A 5,568-nucleotide genomic window follows, 5' to 3' on the forward strand; every position below is an offset into this window, starting at 1 on the left:
ATTCGGACCCACCGATCATAAGGCCCGCTAGAATGGCTCGCTACCAGCCTACCCCTTGGCCGGTATTGGACGGCATCCAAAAGTCTATGGACCCGCACGCCGCGCTTTGGCGATTCGGTCGGGAGCTGGCGGGTCGGAACTCAAACCGGCCGCCGGCGGAGTGCGGGGGCGGGGCGGGGCGCCGGGGGCGGGGCGGGAGGTGGGTGGAGCCAAGTCGCCCGGCCCCGCCCCTCCTCTCCCGGGAGAGGCCGGGACACGCCCAGGGGTATATTCTTAAAGGGCTCGCTCTCCCGGCGGAACCCGAGCGAGGCGTCGGATACCCAGAAAAACGGCGGGGATTTTAAAGCAGGAGCCAAAGTGTGAACTGCGTCTGTGCCCTGAGCCTAGTACGTCCTGGGCTTGGATCTGGGCCCTTCCTAGAGCTTGGGGCTGCTCGGAGGCTGTGCTCCAACCCCGCACCGACAGGATTGGCCTCCTCCAAGCCCATTTTCCAAACCTAAGCCAATGAGGTCGTCCCCTCACAGCGCGAACACCAGCATGTGCCCTTCACACATTTATTGAGTGCCTGTTACATGTGGGGCCATACATCACATTTGTGAGGGCCTCTCGGCCATGTGGCGGCTCCAAGGCGCGAATACAGCAGCAGGACAAGGAGGAAGGACCCCGCTCCCCGCCCGCCCCCCCCCCCATGGGGATCCTCCAGCCACACCCTCTCCCTCCCACGGCTGTCCCAACTCAGTTCCAGGCCTAGAACCTGCGGCCCGGGGGTGCCAGGCAACTTAACACGGGAAGAAGTCGCATTCCCGCAGAGCCTATTGACTCCGAGCCCGGCGCAAACGGGACCTCGCAAGATCCAGGCTGCAGGGTCTATAAGCCAGGAGGAGCGCGGGCAGCGCGTCCGCTTACATCGCATCTACCAGGCACCAGGGGGCAAGTCCACTCGGGCCTCTGCAGCACGCTTGGCCTCCGCTCAGCCCCTGGATCTGGGCCCCTTTGAGTCGCGGTGCAGTGAACCGCAGCCCCCAGCAGGTTTCTGTGCTGGACTCAGTGTAGAGTCGACGTTCCCATCTCTCCCAAGAACAACTGGGCCAGAGGGTATTTGGAAAGGGGGGTGCCTTGGACGCTTCTCCGGCTCAGAGCCTCGTAGGACCCCTGGCTGCGGTGCAAAGTCGGGCCGGAAGAGAGCCGCGCCGCCCCTCGGGGTCCAGGCCCAGCCTGGCTGGCTGCGGATCAAAGAGCCCGGCCGTCCTTCTCCGCTTAGATCCTATCTGCGCCCGCCCAGCGGGGCGCCTCGGCCCCTCCACCTCTGGGCTGGAGTGCCCTCTTTTCCTCCCTTCCGGGGGGCCGGAGGAGGCATGGGGCTGGCGGGTGGGCACGAGTGCTCAGTAAGGCCATGGGAGGGTGTGGAACACCCTGCCCATTAGGTCCCCCCAGTCAGCTTTTCTGGGGTGAGCTTGCTGCTCAGTCTCACCTCATCCCCTCTAGAGTATGGGGAGGGGCTCCAGCCAGACGGGGCCCAGGAGGAGGGGCCCATGGCCTCCCCCACCTCAACCCCTGAAGATGTCCGGTCTGGCTTTGGGATGAGCCTCCCCTGTTCCAGCTGAGTGGGAATACGGATCTGCCTAACCCAAAGGCTCCGAGGGTCTTCCTGCCTTTTCAGGTGACCCCAACTTAGCAGGAGCCTCTTCCAGGACAAAGTTCCCCAGAGCGATGAAGACACAGGCTGAAGTTTTCTCCAGTCCATAGAGAAAGGAGAGAAGTCAGGGCAACAGTGAGTGAGTTTGTTTTTTTTTTCAAGAGGGCTACATTTTTTCAGCTTAAAGTATTAGCCTTTAATCAGAGATTATGAACTTTGTTTTATTGGTGTGAAAACAGCCTTTCTTTACTGAAATGATGGTGAGAATTGATTTTTTTTTTTTAATGTTCTTATTTGGCAAAAGAAAAGCTTGGCAACTCTGTTCACTCTCCCACCCCCAAATTTCTCTGGGCATTTTATAGGGCTCTGAAATCCTGAAGTCCGGGAACCATCGCCCTGTGGAGTCATGGCTCCAACCTCTTGCCCTGCTGGGTGGAACAGGGAGCAGGCAGGTGAGTAGGGAAATAGGTGTGTGAGGAGGGGTAAGGGAGGGAGAGACAGGCTGAGTTTCAGATATCCACAGCCACACTGAAATCAGCCTGAAGACCTGAGTACCTAGCCCTAAGCTCAGGCTGTGGAGAGGGGAGGGGCTCAGGAGACCGCTTTAGCAGCTTAAGAAGCTGAGAAATGATTAGAGCCAAGTTCGTTGCTGGATTAGTCTGTATGAACCATGAGTAGAAGGAGCTCAGATGTGGTGAGATCAATGGGGCTAGAGTGGTCAGGTTGGCTTCCAGGAGTAGGAAGATTTCATCTGGGCCTGGAGAGACAGCGAGGAAAAGGAGCTCAGGCTTGTCCCTAAAAGGCAAGTGCAGGCCCTGTAGCAGCCCCTTCCTTGTCTGGTTAGCACTGATTCTGTCATCATCCACACAGTGACTTCATTTTACTGAGCGATTGCTATGTACCAGACATCCTGTCAAGAGCTTCACACACATTATCACACTTAAACATCATACCAATCCTATGATACAGGGACGATTGTACTCATTTACCAGTCTGAATGAGGAAACTAAAGCCCAGAGAGGTTGAATAAGTCACCCAAGGTCTCACAGCTTGGAAGGGAGGTTATCAGCATTCCAAACCCAGGCAATCTAACTGCTGAGCCCACACCCTTTTATACCCTCACTAGTGTTCCATTATGACCTTTACAATTCAGCGGGGTCCTTTTCTGCTTTGTGGTCTTTGCAGACAAATGTCAGTGAGCTGCCCAATAATTGAGTTCCTACTTTCTGGCTGACTCATGCTGCCTGGAGGGGCTGCCAGGAGGACGGGGGAATCCTGTGGCTGGTCTGTGTAGGGTGGCTCAACTGTCTGCTAGGTAAGACGGTTTAGAGCGTCTCCCGGAGTCTGAGCAACCTCAGTCAGTACCATCTCACCCCTGGGCCCGCTCTAGACTAGCTGCTTGGACACGGACTCAGATGCCATAGCGATAGGCCCTGGTGTTCGTCCATGGGGAGGTAAGATCTGCTGTGGCTGCCCCTGGATGTGACCAGGGGAGTTTTGGGACCAGGCAATCTGCAGGGGGGCAGAGTCTTCTGGGCTTATGAAGCCCAGGTCAGAGCTGGAGATTTAACAAGGCTTCATCTTCATGCAAATAAACCAGGTGGACCTGTGCTGTCCTCAGATGTTGGATGCAGGACAAAGAGCTCTCAAGGGTTGGGGGTTAGAGCAAGAAGCTCTGGCTTTGGATTTAGGCAGCCCTGAGATTTCATCCCTGCCCTACCATTTACTAGCCGGGGGACCCCAGGCAAACCACTGACCCGCTCTGAGGCTCTGCTTTTTTGTGGGCAAAGTGGGTATCACACCTGAACCTGCCTCGCACTGTGGGAGCGAGGCTGAGATGCATGAATCATATATCCTAAGAAAGAACTTAGCACAACGCCTGGCACATTCCAAGTGCTCTAATAAACGGGTGCTCTTGAGCTAGAAATTTTTCGGAAGTTGTTAGGCTAATTGGCTCTTCGTGTAACGTCATGTAAACCATCTAAGTGTTCTCATGGCCTGAGCCCACTTAATCACAGCTAAGGCCGAAAATATACATTTCCTTTCTTTCAAGTTGCTTTAACATGAAAGGCCCACATGAACTCTGACCTTTTCTAACAGGGAGACCCTTGAAATGTGGCATTTCCAGAAAAAGGCTCAAAGGAGCCCCAGAGAGATTTGGTAAATTACAATGGGGAGAGGTTCAGAGTGGCGTCTTGTCCTGCCCACCAGCCAACCTGGCATCCTGTTGGGGCTTGCCAACCGCTGCCTGGAGGCTGGGCTGCCGCTTGGGCAGGAACACTTCCCCTCCCGTGGAACCTTCTCTCTCAGAGCAAAGCCTGGTCACACGTCCTAGAGGCAGACTGTGGTTTGTTACTAGAAACACAGTGTGCTCCCTGGAGACTCTGTGTAGTTTCACTGCATGTTTGTGCATGTGTGTCCGTGTGTGTGTGCATGTGGGTGGTTTAGGCCTGAGAATGGCAAAGACACACAATTGCTATGATGCCACTGCTCTGGGTCAGGGGCCAGGCAGCTGCCTTCGAATGAAGCGAAAACGGTTTGGAGTCATCTTTCTTTGTAATCTTCAGTGGGTTTTCTCCTCTACCAACTCTCCACCCCCAATTGTACAATAGCCAAGAATTGCTCTTAAAATAAACATTTAATAATAAAACTAGATGTTAGCTATTCCTGATGAAACCCCAAGGAAGTTTGGCCAAATTGATCTGAGGGTGGTGGTAGTAAGATACAAAGAGAGCTGCCCACAGCTTCAGCGGGCTGGTTATGACAATTGCCCCTGGGCTAATTTCCCACTGTGCCGGCCACTGTTCCCAATGAATGGGGCTAGGATTTACTTACCAGGAGAAATAAATAGCCCAGGGTTTCCATAGGAAAGGGTCTGGAGTCAAAGGCACCAAGGTACCAGAACAAAGGCAAGCCTGGAATGGCTGGCATATGACAAGCCCTGTGCCACCAGGGCACACTGGTCTCCCCAGAGCTTGGTAGTGGGAGGCCTGTGTTCTGGTTCCCAAGAGAACCTGTGCCAGATACTGTAGTTACTGTCAGTCCCAACGTATACAGTCATTAAAGACTCTGGGAAGTCCTACCCCAGAGGAATCCTGTCTAGCCTCCTTCAGCCAAGTGTCTCCCAAACTTATTGGACCATAAAACTATTTTCCTATATATGATTTTCCAAAGAATGTGGCTCCTCTGAATGTCTTTGAGGAATGCTAATATCCCTGGTTTCAAGAGGCAAGGAGACGCACTCCTTACCCCCAAGCATATTCCAATTTGTGTCCCTGATATGGAGAAAATTAGCAATAGTTGCTTCCCAAACTGGTCATCACAGCTCTAATAAGGCTTCGCTCCTGCCCTGCTGGATTCTCAGCTTCTTGGGATGACGGAAAGCTTATCTGTGCCCTTGCTGAGCGCTAGCATGAACAAGCATACTGTGGTGCTTAATAAATGTCTGCTGGCCTGGCTGGTGTAGCTCGGTTGGTTGAGGGTCCTTCCATGCAGTTCAGTTCCCGGTCAGGGCACATGCCCAGGTTTTGGGCTTGATCCCTGGTAGGGGGCATGCAGGAGGCAGCTGATCAGTGTTTCTCATCGACGTTTCTCTTTCCCTCTCCCTCCTCTCTCTCTCAAATGAATAAAAAACATATTAAAAACAACAACAACAAATATAAATAAATGCCTGCTGCCCATGAGATGGAGCTCTTATGTAAGGGTCCAACCCAACTCAGCTCCTTAACTTCCAGGGGCAGGGCGTTTCCCATTGGTCTGTTGGTTGGGAATTCCGCAGTGTCGGAGATGCCTTGTTTTGTCAAGCTCACCTCTGGTCTCTCCCTCGCCCAGGAAGCCTTTCCACCTGCTCAGGTCCACGGGGTCTCTCTCCCTGCCAGACTCTCATTGCCTTTAGAATTGGAGCCACTCAACTGCATGAGCCCTTTGGTCTC

Source organism: Myotis lucifugus, unplaced genomic scaffold (genome assembly GCF_000147115.1).
Source record: "Myotis lucifugus unplaced genomic scaffold, Myoluc2.0 scaffold_28, whole genome shotgun sequence".
In the NCBI taxonomy this organism is placed as follows: Eukaryota; Metazoa; Chordata; class Mammalia; order Chiroptera; family Vespertilionidae; genus Myotis; species Myotis lucifugus.